The following is a 20978-nucleotide window of genomic DNA, read 5'->3' on the forward strand; positions in this document are numbered from 1 at the left end:
GCCACCTCTGTATGAAAATCACTGGCTGTGCTGTGTGCAGTCTGTGGCTGCTTTGCATTGTTGTAATACTCGCCATTGTAGTGTTAGGCAGCTGGCTGTGAACAGCGCGTAGCGTTGCGCAGTTGGAGGTGAGCCGCCAGCAGTGGAGGATGTGGGGAGAGAGATGGCGGAGTTTTGAAATTTGTCATGAACTGCTATATTTATATATGATGATATCAAGGTAAATACATTGTTTGTTCTCTATTAATATCTTTCATTTGCTAACTATCCCTATCAGTAGTTAGTGCCTTCCATAGTTTGAATCTTTTATTTAGCTGGCAGTAGTGGCGCTCGCTGTATTGCAGTAGCTTGAGCAGCGAAGATTTTTGTGAGGTAAGTGATTTGTGAAAGGTATAGTTTAATGTTAGTCAGGGCCATTCTTTTGTAGGGAATTTTGAAAGTCAGATTGCGTTGCGCTAACAAAATATTGTGTGTCAGTTTAAGCACAGTCATGTATAATTGTTGTAAGGGGACGTTTCAGTTATAACGGTCTATTACATGATAATCAGCTAAATAAAAGACTCAGGTATCAAGATACGAGAGCACTGGGTATTAATACAGTGTATGTATTTAGACATAAATTATTTTACATGTATTCCAATTTGTGTACATGTATGTATATTGTGTACCATGTTTCGTACGTAGATGTGTAGAAAATGAAACGGTGGACATCACCGAAATCAAATAAATAAAAAAGCACATTTTGTTGCATGTCAGTCTCAGTCGCTTCTGCTTCATATCACAATGGTAATGTTCTACACTGTTTCATACCGAATACCATTCCGTTTATTACCCTTTCTAAATAGTCGATCGTGATCGAACCATTAAGCCTCTAAAATATTTGTCATCGCTCTTTCTGCTGTACTTAAACTTTCAGCATCCCATCTTTTGACTCTACTTTTGAGGCTATGGGGTAACAGTAGACCCACGTTTCATGCGTAAGTGGCATGTCGACGACAGCGGTTCTTGTGATTATGCTGCTACTTTTCCAAATGCTGTTTACAAATATTCTTCCTCAGTCATTCCTCCTACCCTGCTGCGGGTCGAACTGGAATTGAGGTGGATCTCGAACAGATATGAATTACTTTCCATTTAGTTTTCAGTGGTCTTGTTGACACATATAAAACGGATCGTCCAGTTACTCATATCTCTTGTTATAATGATGTAAACATAGCCCCTAGTAACCATCATTTTTCATCGATCACCAACGAAGCAGATAGACGCTGCTTCGATGCCAGCATTTGACGCATCTAGACAGTGTTGTCTTACGTCACACTTGTTTTAGAGACTGTGTCTCTCTATAGAGTTCCATCTGTAATAAAATCATTTTATTCTGACGGCTGTTGTTTCGCACACTCGAACCAATACAGCGTTCGCCTCCGATTCCGTTTTCTGCAATCGGAAACAGAATTTGATGTTTAATCATACACCATTATAATATGACAAGGCTCTTTAAATTCATTGTTCCGTATCACACTAATTACTTCACGTCATTCTCTCCGACGCAACGTTCTGCTTCCAGACACGTGTCCGCAACTACGCATCTGTAGCCCACACCGATTCCTTCACTGAAGAGTTTACAAGCAGGTTTTTTATTTGCGCAAAGTAAAAATGACTCTATGGAGTCGGGACGGTGAACAACTGTTAGCGTGACTGCAGTACATAAATAAGGCAGTAGTACACAACCGCCGTATACCATGTGTACTTTCCGTATGCTGTACCTGAGTGGGCAGGAAGGGGAGGTACTGGGAGAGGAGGAGAAACACTTATGGTTATCTGGAGTCCTGTCAGGGATATGGCTGGTCTGCTGATAGCATCTGCTCCAAAAATAATGTAATCGAAGACCTGCCATATCAACAAAGAGATTGTGGTAGCTGTTATATCGGCGCAGGCCGAATTTATTGAACTCAGTAAACACGCAGCAATAAACTACGTGGGAAGTTCCACTAGAGGAGGTGACGTTACACTGCTATCTTTCGAACGTACTGGAACATACAAGTCTTCAGTGACTGGCAAAGATAGAGTATAAGTCCATTTCAGAGATCGGTAGGCAGGGTATTATGTTGTCCAAGATCGAGGCCTCAAGCTGAGTGTTGCGAATATCATGCGTGCAGACACAACAGAACTGCTGGTCTGCGGCTGAGGTGACGCGGATAGAAGCGGCTTGTGGTCTGAAGGTTGCTCAGTGGCGAGAACAGTGACATGGAAGAAGTATATAGGTACTCCTTGGCATCGTAATACACTACTGGCCATTAAAATTGATACACCACGAAGATGACGTGCTACAGACGTGAAATTTAACCAACTGGAAGAGGATGCTGTGATATGCAAATGATAAGATTTTCAGAGCATTCACACAAGGTTGGCACCGGTGCCGACGCCTACAACGTGCTGACATGAGCAAAGTTTCCAACCGATTACTCATACACAGACAGCAGTTGACCGGCGTTGCCTGGTGAAACGTTGTTGTGATGCCTCGTGTAAGGAGGAGAAATGCGTACCATCACGTTTCCGACTTTGATAAAGGTCGGATTGTAGCCTATCGCGATTGCGGTTTTTCGTATCGCGACATTGCTGCTCGCGTTGGTCGCGATCCAATGACTGTTGGCAGAATATGGAATCGGTGGGTTCAGGAGGGTAGTACGGAACGCCGTGCTGGATCCCAATGGCCTCGTATCACTAACAGTCGAGATGACAGGCATCTTATCCGCATGGCTGTAACGGATCGTGCAGCCACGTCTCGATCCCTGAGCCAACAGATGGGGACGTTTGCAAGACAACAACCATCTGCACGAACAGTTCGACGTCGTTTGCATCAGCATGGACTCTCAGCTCGGAGACCATGGCTGCGGTTACCCTTGACGCTGCATCATAGACAGGAGCGCATGCGATGGTGTACTCAACGACGAACCTGGGTGCACGAATGGCAAAACGTCATTTTTTCGGATGAATCCAGGTTCTGTTTACAGCATCATGATGGTCGCATCCGTGTCTGGCGACATCGCGGTGAACGCACATTGGAAGCGTGTATTCGTCATCGCCATATTGGCGTATCACCCGGCGTGGTGTCATTGGTTACACGTCTCGGTCATCTCTTGTTCGCATTGACGGCACTTTGAACAGTGGACGTTGCATTTCAGATGTGTTATGACCCGTGGCTCTACCCTTCATTCGATCCCTGCGAAATCCTACATTTCAGCAGGATAATGCACGACCGCATGTTGCAGTTCTTGTACGGGTCTTTTTGGATACAGAAAATGTTCGACTGCTGCCCTGGCCAGCACATTCTCCAGATCTCTCACCAATTGAAAACGTCTGGTCAATGGTGACCGAGCAACTGGCTCGTCACAATACGCCGGTCACTACACTTGATGAACTGTGGTATCGTGTTGAAGCTGCATTGGCAGCTGTACCAGTACACGCCATCCAAGCTGTGTTTGACTCAATGCCCAGGCGTATCAAGGCCGTTATTACGGCCAGAGGTGGTTGTTCTGGATACTGATTTCTCAGGATCTATGCACCCAAATTGCGTGTAAATGTAATCAAACGTCAGTTCTAGTATAATATATTTGTCCAATTAATACCCGTTTATCATCTGCAGTTCTTCTTGGTGTAGCAGTTTTAATGGCCAGTAGTGTAGTATACTTCTTGATACAGAATACTTTCACCTCGATGGCGATTCTTTTTTGTTAGATACGTTTAGCCATATGAGTGCTTTATAACAGGTATCGTATCGAATGAACCTAGTAATCATTTATCCCATTTTCAATATCCTGGAGATTGCACTAATGCAATATCTACAACAACGCGTTTATCGGCAACTACTCTTGCTAATGACGTTGGCGCCCGGTGCAAACAGAAGCAAAAACGATGGAGCCCTCGCTTGTTTTCTGTACTCATCAAAAAGATGGAATGAGCTTTCATTTGGCAACAACTGTCTCATCACTGTGGGAGAAATGGGATGACACGGCACTTTTATTCCTCCAGTTGCATAATACAGCTAACGAGTAACTGAAAATTCCGACACCAGCGCCATCCTAGCGTTTATTTTGAAAGTCGAGTAGCACGATGACAAACTCACGTAACAGATTATCAACGAAACGACTGAATAAAGTACTGTTTTTAAATGACTGTAAGGAAGAAGAATGGGAAGTTTAAGTAAGATTTATTTTATATGCGTTCTGAAATTTGACATATCAGGTTCCAAATTTTTGAAAACTGTTATCTCTAATGAAAATAATAACAGTGTTTAGCACTTGCATTATCTGTTTAAAACTGCTGAAAATAGACTGTCTCTCTCCTCTCTCTCTCTCTCCCCCCCCCCCCCCCCTCTCTCTCTCTCTCTCTCTCTCTCTCTCTCTCTCTCTCTCTCTCTCTCTATCAAGGATTCAAGGGTAAGTATCGATACCTCAGGGCCTCGGTTCGACTGTTGATATAGCTAATACACTGTTTGACACATTTTATGACTGACGATGTAATTTACATTACTGTGTGACAACAGTGGCGAATCATGGGTTTAGGTAACTGACGTCATTGATTTTTTATCGCCTAGTATGATGTTGTAAACTCTTTTATGAACCTGATGATGCTCTGTGGACCAAAACTGCTTAAATAAAGAAATTTTATCATCAGCCCTTGGTATTAAATCATAACGTTCTTCAAATGTTTGCGAGCTGTAGTGCACCACCTTCTGAAAATACAGTATAGCTTTTTTATGTTGCTATTACTCAACTTTCAGTTTTTCCGTGGTCCGCGTTTCCGTTCACCCCAATTTCAGTACTTCAGAAGTACAATTTGAGAAACTTCTTTGCTAAAATTAAACCATTAAGTTATTCGGCTCCCTTTGTAAATCTTTAATGGTGTTTCCGGCCTTTAAACTGTACTTCTAATCTCTTGTGTAGACAAATTATTACCATGTTTGCTGCTGTCAGATAAAATATTGCCTTTTACTTCATGTATTAAATAATGTTCATTATAATATTCGTCTGGCTATGTTTTGAATGTTAAGCAGCCTGCTTGTATTTGCGGCTACCAGATGGCACTTCGGTGTAATGCTCACCTGCCCACAATTCCTAACGCGGGCGCCTCAGTCTGATGCTACGGCAGCTCGACATGTGTGAACAACCCATAGTGGCTTGCCTTCTATGTTTTCTATTTTAAAATTTCGTGAGTAAAGTTATATCGCTTGATATTTATTTTATACGTGACTTGTAAGTACTGTGTCTTTTCTTTTTTGTACTGCTAGTCATTCCTCATCTTGAACAGCTGTAATGAGCTTATATCATTGCTATAAGGTCTAATTTATGCGCCAACAAATAACTTAATATTCATTTATACCACTAGTTTCTCGTCTGGAAGCACTCAGTTTACGCCACCTTAGCTCCAAAATTTTTTCCCTAAAGTTAAAGTTGAGCAAGAAGTGATTTCGATTGTACACAAACACAACGCAGGTAGTAAGTTTATACAGGGTGTTACAAAAAGGTACGGCCAAACTGTCAGGAAACATTCCTCACACACAAATAAAGAAAAGATGTTATGTGGACATGTGTCCGGAAACGCTTAATTTCCATGTTAGAGCTCATTTTAGTTTCGTAAGTATGTACTGTACTTCCTCGATTCACCGCCAGTTGGCCCAATTGAAGGAAGGTAATGTTGACTTCGGTGCTTGTGTTGACATGCGACTCATTGCTCTACACTACTAGCATCAAGCACATCAGTAAGTAGCATCAAAAGGTTAGTGTTCATCACGAACGTGGTTTTGCAGTCAGTGCAATGTTTACAAATGCGGAGTTGGCAGAAGCCCATTTGATGTATGGATTAGCACGGGGAAATAGCCGTGGCGCGGTATGTTTGTATCGAGACAGATTTCCAGACCGAAGGTGTCCCAACAGGAAGACGTTCGAAGCAATTGATCGGCGACTTAGGAAGCACGGAACATTCCAGCCTATGACTCGCGACTGGGGAAGACCTAGAACGACGAGGACACCTGCAATGGACGGGGCAATTCTTCGTGCAGTTGACGATAACTCTAATGTCAGAGTCAGAAAAGTTGCTGCTGTACAAGGTAGCGTTGGCCACGTCACTGTATGGAGAGTGCTACGGGAGAACCAGTTGTTTCCGTACCATGTACAGCGTGTGCAGGCACTATCAGCAGCTGATTGGCTTCCACGGGTACACTACTGCGAATGGTTCATCCAACAATGCGTCAATTCTCATTTCAGTGTAAATGTTCTCTTTACGGATGAGGCTTCATTCCAACGTGATCAAATTGTAAATTTTCACAATCAGCATGCGTGGGCTGACGAGAATCCGCACGCAGTTGTGCAATCACGTCATCAACACAGATTTTCTGTGAACGTTTGGGCAGGCATTGTTGGTGATGTCTTGATTGGGCCCCATGTTCTTCCACCTACGCTCAATGGAGCATGTTATCATAATTTCATACGGGATACTCTACATGTGCTGCTAGAACATGTGCCTTTACAGGTACGACACAACATGTGGTTCATGCACGATGGAGCTCCTGCACATTTCAGTCGAAGTGTTCGTACGCTTATCAACAACAGATTTGGTGACCGATGGATTGGTAGAGGCGGACCAATTCCATGGCCTCCACGCTCTCCTGACCTCAACCCTCTTGACTTTCATTTATGGGGGCATTTGAAAGCTCTTGTCTACGCAACCCGGTACCAAATGTAAAGACTCTTCGTGCTCGTATTGTGGACGGTTGTGATACAATACGCCATTCTCCAGGGCTGCATCAGTGCATCAGAGATTCCATGCGACGGAGGGTGGATGCATGTATCCTCGCTAACGGAGGACATTTTGAACATTTCCTGTAACAAAGTGTTTGAAGTCACGCTGGTATGTTCTGTTGCTGTGTGTTTCCATTCCATGATTAATGTGATTTGAAGAGAAGTAATAAAATGAGCTCTAACATGGAAAGTAAGCGTTTCCGGACACATGTCCACATAACATATTTTCTTTCTTTGTGTGTGAGGAATGTTTCCTGAAAGTTTGGCCGTGCCTTTTTGTACCACCCTGTATATTTGAAGTTATTGTGTATTTAACTTCACATTGTGCTATATTTATTAACTATAAAATTTGTTGTATAATCTAACGACCCCTTTTGTATTCTGCACTAACAACTGTCTTTTCTTTCGTTTCTAGGTACAGTTTCACCTCTGCTTTTCCTGACTGCTTAAAGAAAAGAGAAAACAAGTAAGTATGTTAACAACGGTAATAATGAGGTGCTATTTGTTGGCAGTGGCACTTTTATAGACACAAGAAGAAAAAGCTTCTCAGCTACTCTGCTCCTCGTCCTAAGTCCTGAGTAAAAGCGACTGGCAGTAGGGATGGGCTACACTAATAGTTAGGAGAAACTGGGTTCTTAGTATTAATGTAAAATTTCTGTACTACAGGACAGCAGTCAATAGCGTATAGCGCTCTTGGAACTATAAACGTGTGTCGGCTTCCGCGTTGAGCAGTGGCGCTGCTTGCAAACACGGTGGAAATACTCTGCACCCGGCAGTCCATCCCTGCTGTTACTGAAGAAGCTAGGAAAAACTTACAATGTAAAAATAAATAATTATACAACAAAACCATATCCATACTATACCGCAGAAGCTCCATGCCTCATGTCGTATCACAATCGTCTTACAAGAAAAATTATTACGTAGCTATTTCCCATATTACAGTGTATGTTCAATCTCTGGAGGGTCAATATATTTATCGTAAGAGGTAAGACCCTTGCAGCGTGATGTAACAGTTGGGCTCAGTAAAGGTAATGGCTGTGCGAGACTGTGATTATCGTGAACTGTGCGGAACAAGGCTGAACAGTTCTATATGGCGTTTCGCTGTCGTCCAGGCGGGAGGTCAGAGGACAATCAGTCGTTTGGATGCGTCCCGGTGCGGCGGCAGTTCTCAGGGGTCGCAGACCTCTACCCAGTACCCGCTGCCGCACGTGTGCTGCGGGCACGTGCGTCAGCGTGTCTGACGCAGCAGTCTACCTCGCTGACGTCTTCAACCTGATGGATTACCAGGTACCGCGGCAAACGCAGGCAGAAGCGGTACCTCTCCAGGTCAACAGCTACAACACCACGCACCGGCTGGTTACTTGGCTTCCTAGAAATAAGTTCCCGTGGCGTAGGTTAATCTCTTAGGCATATTTTTATTTTTACTGACGATCGATAATACTAAGGTGGAGTGCAAGCAGCACTATAGGAAAACCACAGTAGAAAAGCTCTAGGAACCAGTATGAAGCTTTTTTGATGCATGTTCAAAAAAGCAAAGCAAGTCCATGCAAGCAAAGAAAAATCCAATGTGAATGGAAATAAACCATAACAGTTCCCACATTCATACAGTAGACAACCACAAAGCTATGATCATTCTAAACTGCTGTATAAGGTTTATACACACTACCGATGGCGGCACAGACCCGGTCAATGTACTCCTTAAGGCGTTGCTGCTTTTGCTGGTAAACCCATCTCCGACTGAATTATTGTTATTATTAGACTAGTGAGATAGTGAATTAGTAAAACCTGTGGAATTGTTTTCGGAAGGAGCGAGCTACTGTCTGCGCTGCCAGATATCTCCAGTTGACGTGTAAGCGCATTTCTTCATTTCTTATGATCGTGTGTCCGGATCTCTGACCTTAACTGTTGAGTTTTGTACAGGATTTCTCTGCAGTATACGGATATAGAACCCACGCACTATCTTTCGCTGTCTACCCACTTGCACACATAGACAAAGAGTACAACACAGATAATAACCACATAGCACAGAACATAAGAAGGGTGCAGTGTACTAAGGTGCCATTGTCGACGTAACTAAGAAATGTAATACTAATAAAATATCTTAAAATATTGCTCTAGTGATTGTTTTACGAAACATGTATTGCGCAATTTCCGGCTACTCTTGATTTTTAACACCTGCAGACGGATACCTTTTCTACTGTTACAATTTTTTGCATGTGCACGCTGTCTGGGTTTGTGGTAACGGAAAACACCTTCACCGTTGGCTCGCCAGAGACTGTGGGCTGAGTTTACGTTTACACACCGGACAGGTGTAGTGTTAGAGACTTATTTCTTTACAAGGGGGCGGTACGATTGTTACGTTCATCTCTCGTATTGGCATATTTCTGCGTTAAGTTACTGGTAAGGTACAATTAAAGCAATAACAGCCCTCGGTCGCAAAAATTAAGTCTTTGACTTGGTTTCGGCACTACTATGTGTGCCTTCAACAGAAGTAAAACATTTAAGCTGGCATGTCACGTACAAAATAAATATCAAGCGATAAAGCTTTAGTCACAAAGTTTTAAAATAGAATACATGGAAGGCAAGCCACTATAGGTTGCTCACACATGTCAAGCCTCAGTAGCAATTTTGTGACTAAATCTTTATCGCTTGATATTTATTTTATACATGACATGCCAGTTTAAATGTTTTACTTATGATAAAGAAACTCATAGTAGTGCCGAAACCAGGTCAAAATACTTAATTTTTGCGACCGAGGGCTGTCATTGCTTTAATTTTACTTTGTAAACGGTCGCTGACCACGCAGCTACGTTTAAAGCTTTACTGGTAAGGGTACTAATGAGCGGTCCCAAGTAACCATATAGAAGACAGCGTCGTTGTAGATTACATGTTAGGAAATACATGTTACAAGAGGCTGTAGGCTGAGAACACAGGTGGAAGGAATCAATCCTACTGTAGTATTCATGAGTGCATTTACAGTTTTGTTTACTTTGATTTAGATACTTACGGGTTCGCTATCGATATCGAGTTTTCGATAATTTCCTACCATTATAAGAAATATCAGAGTATCGGAAATATCGAATGCTATGTTGGGAAACAATAACCTTTTATTACTAGGTTCCGAAGGTAATAACTTTAAGAGTGCAATGGGAATTCCAATGTTAAATGCAGAGGAGAGAGCAGATAGGGGTAAAGAGTACACTGAGGGCCTCTCTGAGCGGGTCTTGTCTGATGACGTGATAGAAGAAGAAATAGGAGTCAACAGGGAAGAAATAGGGAATCCAGTATTAGACTCAGAATTTAGAAGAGCTTTGGTAGACTTAAAATCAAATAAGGCAGAACGGATAGATAAGGAACCATCGGAGCGGGGGGTGGGGGGCAACAAAACAATTATTCATGCTGGTGTGTTCAACGTGTGATATGTGCCATCAGATTTTCGAAAACTATCACCCACACAATTCCCAGGATTGCAAGAGCCGAGAAGGGTGAGAACTGCCGGACAGTCAGCTTAACAGCTCATGCATCAAAGTTGCTGACAACAACAGTATACAGAAGAATGGAAAAGAAAATTGAGGATCTATTAGATGATGATCAGTATAGCTCTAGGAAAGGTAAAGACGCCATAGAGGTTATTCAGACGTTGGGGTTGACACTGGTAGCAACACAGAAGAAAATTCAAGACACATTCATGGGATTGATCGACCTGAGAAAAGCGTTTGACAATGTAAAATGGTGTAAAATGTTCTAAATCCTGCAAAAAAAGAAGGGTAAGCTATAACGAAAGACGGATAATATACAGAATGTACAAGAACCAAGAGGGAACAACGTCGAAGAAGCAGTCACAGAAATAAAGAGTGGAATATATCTCAAGGTCAAATATCAGTGATAAGATTCGCCGATGACATTGCTATCCTCAATGAAATTGAAGAAGAATTAAAGGATGTGTTGAGTGGAATTGAGCCTAATGAATGCAGAATATGGATTGAGAGTAAATCGAAGAAAGACGAAAATAATTAAAAGTAATAGAAATGGGAACATCTAGAAACTTAATATTGGGGATCATGAAGTAGATGAAGCAAAGGAATTCTCCTACCTAGGCATTAAAATAACCCTAGATAGACGGAGTAAGAAGGACATCAAAAGCAATCTATAACTGACAAGAAGGGCATTCCTGGCCAATAGAAGTCTACTACTATCAAACATAGGCCTTTATTGAAAAAGAAATTTCTGAGAACTTATGTTTGGAGCACAATATTGTATGGTAGTGAGACATGGACTGTGGGAAAACCGGAACAGAAGAGAAGCATTTGAGATGCGGTCCTATAGAAGAATGTTGAAAATTAGGTGGACTGAGAGGAATTCGTAGCGGGTCACATCAAACCAGTCAGACGACTAATAACCGAAAAAAACTAGTTTCCTAGCGCCATACTCATTGACAGGGGAACAGCATACCGCCAGACACGAAGAGCAGTATTTTTGGGCAGCGCGTCACAAAATCTTAAAAATATCTAGAGAAACGATGATCGAAATGCGATTTTGCTGTCGACATTATCGAGATATCGATGCAATTACTTTATTTGCCATCGGAACCAAATATTGTATCGAATTAGGTACGGAAACATCAGTAGCACTAAGTCATCTTAGCAACTACGATCAGTGGGAGGCTTGGAACAGATACAAATGTCACCGCTATTCGGAGCGCCATGGTAATGACGAAGAGCGCAATCTCACAGCTGAAACCTGCTGCCACTAAAGGAAAAGCGGTGCTTATACTTCCTGGAGTTGTCAAAGGTGTGCAGCTGGCACAATGGAACTGTGCGAAGTGCTAATGGGACATAACTCCGAAGTGCCCCACACCTTGATAGCCCACACTTCCTTCAGAACTACTTCGCGACTGCGTAACACGCCCGCATCTCGTGGTGGTGCGGTAGCGTTCTCGCTTCCCACGCCCGCGTTCCCGGGTTCGATTCCCGGCGGGGTCAGGGATTTTCTCTGCCTCGTGATGGTTGGGTGTTGTGTGATGTCCTTAGGTTAGTTAGGTTTAAGTAGTTCTAAGTTCTAGGGGACTGATGACCTAAGATGTTAAGTCCCATAGTGCTCAGAGCCATTTGAACCATTTGACTGCGCAACACACAATGTCGGCCTGCTTACAAGGAATTCCGCACGATTCATTTCATTCATCATCGCATGAGCTGGACGACACTGTTGATAAGGTACTGGACTCACATTCGGGAGACCAGTGTCAACTCTAAGCGGTGGTACGGATACCGTACCGTAACAATATCTCTGGCGCAGTACGTATTGGAAGACATGTAGGCTGGTTATACGAGGTGTACTCAAATACTTTCATTTATTAACTTGAAAACAATCAAGCTGCAGTTGTGAAACTGGGTGACGGTGTTACTCCTGTATTCCTTTATGTTTGCTCGGTTCCCAGACTTATAATATTTTAGAAAGTCTAGGTGGAAAATATCATAATTTCTAATATTTGGGTCTCCAATCACACTTCAATATAACGAATTTTTCTCAACGATCGTTAACATAGCGGACATATTGATTGCAGAATCCGCTTTTAGGCCGTCCAGGAAGTGTATCCTGCTTGACATCACCCTAAAACTTAACATTAGTGAATATAGTATGCAGAATGGTATAGAAGTAGCAGAAGAACAGCAAGGACTCAGGGAAAACAGGAGCACATTATATACTGTTATCGCTCTAAGACATAGTATGAAGAATACCATGGAGTTTAATAACCCAGCTTACCTTTTTATGGACTTGTTAAAAGCCTTTGATAGGACTGGAAAAGATATCAGTTCTAATATTAATCGACTTGAGAGTGCCAATAGGTAGTGTAAAAATCATAGAAGATATTTATAGAGCAAATAAACTAAGATTAAAACACACAAAGGATTGACGGATGAAATTATGAAAGGTATAGAAATTTGACTAGGAGATTCATTAAGCCTGTTCCTGCTCAACTTAACAGACCGTATCAATGGTGCCGTTAAAAGAATCCAGGATATGACATGGGAAATAAAGTGGCAAATGTTACACGTTATGATGTATGACATATAAGGCATAAATAAATGCATGAATATAAGAAAAGTAAGTTGGAAGAATCATGTGCGAAGGATGGAGCCCAAAAATATTGTAAAATAGTTAAATTACGTAAAAGAAACGACTGGCAGGAAGACCAGCCAAGAGAAGGGGCAACAGTTGGTCGAGTACATCCACGAAATGAGGCTAACAAACAGGGTAAACCCTAGACAGCAGAAAAGAAGAAGAAGAGGAAGAAGGAAACCTGCGACCTCGAAGATCACTTCGTCGTATTTCTCGAAATTCTTCATCCACCGAAAGTCACAGGCGAATACGGGGAGAGGCAAAGTCAAGTAATAGACACCCGATCACCGCCTACAGTCCCGATCTCGCCCCATGCGATTATTACGGTTTCGGTCCCTTAATAAGGGCCTTGGAGGGTCTATGATTCCTGTCGGACGAGCACGTGCAGCAGGCAGTTAGGGATTTTTCACGGACAAGGACTAGGTGTTTTACTAAATGGGTTTCTTCAGCTTGGTGCATTGGTGGGATGATTGCCTCAATGCTCATGGCGATTTTGCGTGATAGGTGTACCCATTCCGTAGTGTATGGCCTTCGAACGGATACTTTTTGATTAAGGTAAGGATGGTTCCTTCTCCAACTGGAGCCTGAGCACTATCTCTAATGGCATCGTTGATGGGATACTATGGTTTTTCGGACTAAGAGATCATTAAACACGAATCTTCCTTCCGTCCATGATTTCAAAAGGTCTCCTAATCAACGCAAGAATATCATTAAATTGCTCTGCGGCAGAGGCAGATATAAGGCAAAAGTATTGTACCTGGGACAAGCGAATAAGTCTTACGAGACATATGTTTGAGCATACCATTGCCTTGGACATTTAGACTCAAGGTAGTTACGTACTTTATTTCAAATTACCTGCAATGAAAAGCAAGTCTTTTACATGAATCATAAACGACAGCGGTTGATTTATTGTTCAGAAAATTTTAACTTGCTGGCACCTAGAGGCACGTGCTATGATGAATTTAAAATGAAAAATATCGACGTTTAATAAATAAAAACAAAACTTGCTGTATAGTTATAAATTTGCCTCTGCACAACTGAAACATGTTGAGAGCAGTTATCAGGGTGAGAATTACGGTCGAGAGAAGCCAATCGCTGATAACGCTGCTATGAAATACATTGCTAGCCAAACTACAGTTATATGATAATACATCATAGGCAATGTCAGTAATGAACCGTCCAGTTTCCAAATTCCTTCTAAAACTGCTGCGACTTTATGAGATGCGAGACTTATTTAAAAAATCCACAATAATAGTTCAGTCCCTGTTACATGGCTCATATTACGCGGAGAATTTCTGCAATATGTGCAAGTGTGCTGAAGAGGACCTATCTTAAGCTTGCGAGTCTCGCAAGTATTGTGTAGGCCTTCTGTACCACAGGTTGTTAGTGGGAGCAAGAACTGGTTTAATAAAGTGCAGAAAGACTGCTTAAAAATATTCCAATGACAAAAAATCAAAATTCTAACAATTATCTATAACAAAAATTAACATTAGACGGTTTACAATGAATGGCTTGTTTCGCTCCTTTTAAAACACGTTCCTTCAACGGTTACAGTCATCTAGTTCTTAGGGTCGTTCGCAACCACTCACAAAATGTTATGTACAGCGGATACTACGATGATCTACACAGTGAATCACATTAGGGTTTGGCCAGGACAAAATGCTGTTATTCGTAGATTCACTAAGCCTTGATATGTCTGATAAAATACCTTCTGCCCAAATAATTGAAATAGTTCATACCACAATAACATACTCCGGAATGGTGTTTTCAAGAAAGACAGCACACTAGTTAACAACCAGATGATACTTCATAAAGTAATTAGAACGTGCAGGTGAACATGGCTTTCATCAGTGCCCTCCTACCTCAAAGTTCCACTGGCTTAGAGAAGGAAAACAAAATAACTCTACATAAAATAACAAGCATGTGAAGCTCCACTTAGCTTTCAGATCCCCAAGACAATATCTTATAACGTGTCATATACAATTGATGGCAATAACAAGTACATGTTTAAATTAAAGACGACTACAACACTTTTTTGGCCACACTTGTGGTTCAGAATATTAGGTAAGTTTAATACTGGAAGCAACACCTTAAATGTTCGGCCAATAGACCACTTCTTACTAATGATCACGTCCCATTTTCGCAACACACCCACAACAGCAACGAACTCCATCAGTACTGACTACTGTGACCAAGCAAGTGTGGGCGTAGAGGGGTCCTGGTTAATATTTACCAGCCCTGGATCTACAAGTCTAAAACTTGATAATGACTCCCTCCTCACATCCCATCCGTCCTCGAGTGTTTGAGACAGGACGTCAAAATCGATTTTTCAAAAATATGTTCATATTGTAGCCCACATACTTCTGAAGAGCTGGATATATAAAACGTATATGTTCAAGGAAACAAAGACACGTTATTTGGTCTTAAGTGTACCAAAGTGCAGTGCCTCACCTCTTCACACAGCAGTCTTTTATCGTACGTCACTGTACTTCACTCTGTGGAATTCAAATATGCATATTTTGTAATGGATGCCAACAAACGTATTTTCAGGACAGTGGAAATTAAAACGTCTTGTGGTGCCTCTCCTGCTCCCGGTCAGTCTGTTTGACATCCTACCCTCCCTTAAAAAACACGCAATTAATACTGGGTGGGATTGTTTGAAAATTTGCACTCTTTATTGCCTATTAGCTAATAACTTTCTCTTTTGCGTTTCATAAAATTAAATATAGGAATCATACAACCAGTAAAGTTCGTGAAACGTGTTGCAACATGAAAAATCAAAATCTCGTTGGCTAATACTGAGAAAGGTGCGGTCTGTCGATTTCATTACGTCTATTTTGTCACTGTCTGCTAGATAAAACGAAATAGATCATGCTAATATTGCAGCAGTTGTATCAGATGCGAAATAAGCGAGAAGGTGTCAGTAAAAATGGTCGTTTTTATGCACCACGTTTACATGAATAACACGACAGAATATAATTAACAAAGTAGCAATATTAGATGCCTGCTAGGCCTACTAGAAGCAAAAAGTTTTATGTTACGAAATAGTTTCACATTTCATTCATAGAATACAGTTTCTCAAGCGTGAGATCAAAAAGTAGAAACATGTAATTTTTATATAAATTAGGAAATGTCATATTTTTCCACATAATTTGTGTGATGTCCCCATTTTTTTCTCCTTCCTCATTCTAACAAAAAACCTTATCATCACTAATTCTGTATCAATTGCTGCCATTGTCAAAACTTACTCTCCAGCTACCTTCACTAACTTTGCCAGAATCACCGGTTCAGTTATTCTGTGTTTGTTCTCCAGTTAGGCGCTTTTATGTGGTCATACAACACGCTTTCCGCACTAACTCTGCCAGAATCTGGCCGCGCGGTTCTGGCGCTGCAGTCTGGAACCGTGAGACCGCTACGGTCGCAGGTTCGAATCCTGCCTTGGGCATGGATGTGTGTGATGTCCTTAGGTTAGTTAGGTTTAACTAGTTCTAAGTTCTAGGGGACTAATGACCTCAGCAGTTGAGTCCCATAGTGCTCAGAGCCATTTGAACCCTTTTTTTCTGCCAGAATCACCGGTTCAGTTATTCCGCATTTATTCTCCAGTTAAGCATTTTACATGTTCGTACAACACGTTTTCTGCGGTATTCCGAGAAAATAACTTAAGTGACTGCTAACTGATACTTAGTAGTGTAGTGTTCTGGCAAAAATTTTCTTTTAAAATTTCATTTTCTTGGATACACCGAGAAGATAATATGTAATCTATCTCACCTGCTATGCCTATTACCCGTTGGCATTCATCTGTTCGGGTTTATGCATCTCAGCTCGTATAGCCCTGTCTCCTTTTGTCTGTGGGAAAGTATTTTATTTCTTTATGAGATGGGGATCCCCCTGGCAGAGACATCACATAATTTATGGACACATCCAAAAATCAGCTTATAGTTCACTCAGAAATCAACTTAGAATGAGTACAAATATCACAAACAAACTGCAATGGTTTTTAAAACCATATGAATAATCGCTAGACCAATGTGCACTGGATGCTAGGTGTGTTGTGAAACAAGGTTTCTTTCTTCAATAATATGAATATGAATTTGAAGCCTCCCTGAAATTGCTGCCTCGTGCTGATGATACCGCCTCCCCCCCCCCCCCCCCCCCCCCCATCCTGGGCCTGATATTTACAAAAATGTGAGTGTAGGCTTCAGTTTAGAATGGCACTTCCCCTCCAGCGCTCACAATTTCCCCTACAGCACCTGCCCACAGCCCCCACCAATACCGCTCTCCCGTCGCGTGCCCTTCCGTCCGTCCATCTACCGGCCACAGTATTCTGCGGGGACTGCATTGCTGAGAGTCTTGTTTGCGAACATCCACTGTGCTGGACACTAATCCGAATTACAGTACAGATGAAAACCAACCGTCTGCTGCGAGCACCATCGTAAACATCCATGTCACTGCACCCCTCCACTTAATACACAGTGCAGTGACACTCCGGATCGACACAGCCAACTGCCACATTCAATTAACTATCACCTCAGGTCCTTCTTGTTCGTAGGCTCACAACCGGCATGTCTCGCGGCCGCCCCAACCTCTCTCTTCGGCTTACGTACACAGGTAGTGCCTCAGCAGCTAGCCAAAAATCACACTGCTCGCGTCAACGACAATGTGTCGCGAAGCGGCACCCGACTTTGCAGCATTCTCTACTATAGCTTTGTTGCTGCATTACGTAGTTTAGATGATAACACTATTGACAGAAGAATCCCACTTATGGAGAAGAGCTAAATACGGGTTAATTCGTGCCTGTGGAACTATGTCCCCACTGTTAACTGTTGAACAGAAGCCTGCGGCTACCCACAGAAGTCACGTGCGCTAGTGGGAACACTAATAGGGGACCGGCGAGTAGAGCGAAAGGCGGAAAATAGTTATCGGCTAAACCGCCACTCCGAGCAGGCAGAAAATGTAGACGGACTGCACGGAAGCATTTCTTCGCCCAACGAGTCCCAACGTATGGTCCGGCGCTGAAGAGTCTACGTTCTAATAACGCGATCACCTGTATCAGGTGAAAGTGCCCCGCGAGCCTCGTAAGTGAAATATACGCCAGCCTGTCGCCAGCACTCTTACGCAAGAAGGGCTGGCTGTAGAGTTTGCAACCCACCTGACCACATCAAGTAGCCGCCTTCCTGATCGCTACGTAACTTTGGTCGACTCAGACTGGGCACGAGTTCGTCCTTGGGCGAACCTTGTAGCGTTTCAGTCATTATGCTAAATTATATCTGCGCTGGTTTCTAACGATTACCTCATATTTTATAGTCCTATAGGCTATTCAAGTTTAGTTTTTCAACAATTGCATAATAATAATAATAATAATGCTTCCATTATTGTATTATTATCACCTAGACGCGACTTTTGGAGGTTCTTCGTTTGACCTCCCGTGCCCCCTCCTCCCCGCTCACTGAATGTTGCGATTTCTCTTGGTGCGCCAATTAGTTCTTCCATTCTGTGGCACTGACCGTGCCCTCATGGTCGCCAACTTGTTCGTATCGTGCTTTGTTTTTTAGTGAGAGAAAAAGCCGCAGGAGGTACGTGACTTAGGTGTTCGACGTGCTTCGACCTTCTCACTTCATTTAATCAGTGCAAATACGACTCAGAAGTAATTCTGCAATACCAGTAATCGCCCCACCTACCCCCGATGCTTTAAACAATCGAGCCCCCGTGTATACAACACCTCCAGACGTCTGATTGCTTCACGAACGAGTTAATGTGGTAAATATTTGAGGTTAAGCCTGTAAAATCTTTGTGGGCAAAAACCTAATTAAGTTTTTATTAGTTTCGATCTATTCACCCTTAGTATAATGAAAAATTCGAGATACGTAGTCAGTTTCTAACTACGTATAATACTTGACTGAGTGTGTTAATCCTTTAACGTAAGATCATACCTCTTAGTGAGTGCATCGTGCCAACATTTTACATGTTTAAATTCAGTCAATTAACATAGACTACTGAATTTTAGATTTTTGTTGCCCCTGGGTGCTGTTAGATGGACAACTTAGAACTGGCACCAGATGACTATTTTAGCCGTTTAGCAGTATAGATGTATCCTTTTCGAAAACCAGTAAATACAAACAATTCGGTTACAGCTACATGCTTGTTGGGTGTATTACGTAATTGCGCTAACGGGCCTAATCATCAGCCAGTACCAGATTAGACCAACTAACCTTACCCAGCTCAAGACTCAGACTGAAGAAAACATCGCCAACATCCAGGAACACACATTGTGCAAAATCTTCAGTATCGACTTACTGAATCTGTTCAGTGGAATGGACGAAACTTAAATATAGTTTTTAAAAATTGATGCCTAATGAAATTTCCACTCTTCTAGAACACACATTTCAACATCAGATAAAGTTTTGTATGTATCCTTCGTTTCTGCTAAATATTTCAGTTTTCCCATCTCTCTTCGCCGCCGTGTGTTAAGGAATTTTTGTAGGTGATTTTAAGAGTCATTGAAGAAAGGAAGGCCACTGAAAAATCAAATTTTATCGTTTTTCAAATACTGTAACATTCGCTTATACTGCACGTGGTCAACGATGCCCATAACGGTGTACTTGCTCTGTTACAAATCGGCACGATAAACATCGTAGGTAACTCTTATCGCTCCTCCAATTTATTATACATTAGCCCGCTGGAGACCGACAATTCTATCATTTCCTGATCCATTCTGATTATAACAGCGTAAGAATACATGTCCGACCTCGTGGCTATAGTCAGCCAAAGACCGGTTTTCAAATGGTTCAAATAGTTCTGAGCACTATGGGACTCAACTGCTGAGGTCATTAGTCCCCTAGAACTTAGAACTAGTTAAACCTAACTAACCTAAGGACAACACACACATCCATGCCCGAGGCAGGATTCGAACCTGCGACCGTAGTGGTCTCGCGGTTCCAGACTGCAGCGCCAGAACCGCGCGGCCACTTCGGCCGGCAAGACCGGTTTTCTTGCCGCTCGTGCACGAATAGCTATTTCTTGGCGATAGCCCTTTTTTTGTTGTTGTTGTTGTTGTACACGTGTTCAGTCAAAGTGACCGCAAACCGGCTGGCGAGAGAAACTTGAGCGGGCGCGCATACATCAACTGTTGATTACTATGCATCTTAAAAGATGATTATCAGTGTTTCAATACTTTGTTGAGTTATGCTGAAAAGTGCCTAGATTTAGTATTAACAGGCTAAAGTTGGTATTTCTGCTGGACAGAATGACAGGTTTAGCTCCTGTTGTGCCAGTGTGTATAATATATTTTAATGAAATACATAGGAAAGATCGATAATTTATAGCTTTTTTTGCTCCGACATTTATATCCTTGATGATTTTTCAAACCACCAGTCCCTAAGCCCTGATCATATGTAAATTACATCTGGCAACACTGACTGACATCATCATCGTGGAATAGACCTATTGGCCTGTTCCACTTCAGCAATTTTCAAGCAATCAGTCCTGCACGAGCTTTTCTGCAGGGATTCAGAAAGTATAATGTCCTCTGGTCGCGTTACGAGCACAGCAGCTTCTCTGCGTACCACCCTCGACAAAGAGGGTTGCTGCTTTCACGCTGTAAGCCGCAATGATGTGCGCCTGGTTTCACATCGACTCGTATACTGCCGCAGTGTTCACTGTAACTCTGGAAATGATCCCTACATGGTACTACTAGCCGGGCCAGCCGGACCAAGGTTCCCCAAAGACGTGTTACTTCTCCATCGCTCCTCCTTCGTTCTGGCAGACAAAGAAAAACCTCTGCTTACATTACAAAGGAACTATTTATAGTGGCGTATTAGTGCACGGCCGTTTTTGGACCCTGAACAGTGGCGGCAGACGAGTGGTTTGTAACATACAGGATGACAGTTATTGAACTACACGAAATAACATCGTCATAACTTCTAAAGGTTTGCGTTGGGACGTTCAAACTGCACGGTTGGCCACGGGGCAAGATGAGGATTAGTATGCGCTGTATGGTTTGGTTTGGCGATGAAGCCAACTTTCATTTGGCTGGGTTCGTCAATAAGCAAAATTGGTGCTTTTGGA

General features: G+C 42.3%; 1 protein-coding gene across 2 annotated transcripts in view; it reads left to right on the forward strand.

Annotated features, from left to right (window-relative positions):
* Nucleotides 1–20978, forward strand: part of LOC124619940 (ATP-binding cassette subfamily G member 4-like) — a 481958-nt gene that overhangs the window by 233657 nt on the left and 227323 nt on the right. The gene's annotated exons all lie outside the window — the stretch shown is intronic.

The sequence above is a fragment of the Schistocerca americana genome, chromosome 6 (assembly GCF_021461395.2).
Source record: "Schistocerca americana isolate TAMUIC-IGC-003095 chromosome 6, iqSchAmer2.1, whole genome shotgun sequence".
Classification (NCBI taxonomy): Eukaryota; Metazoa; Arthropoda; class Insecta; order Orthoptera; family Acrididae; genus Schistocerca; species Schistocerca americana.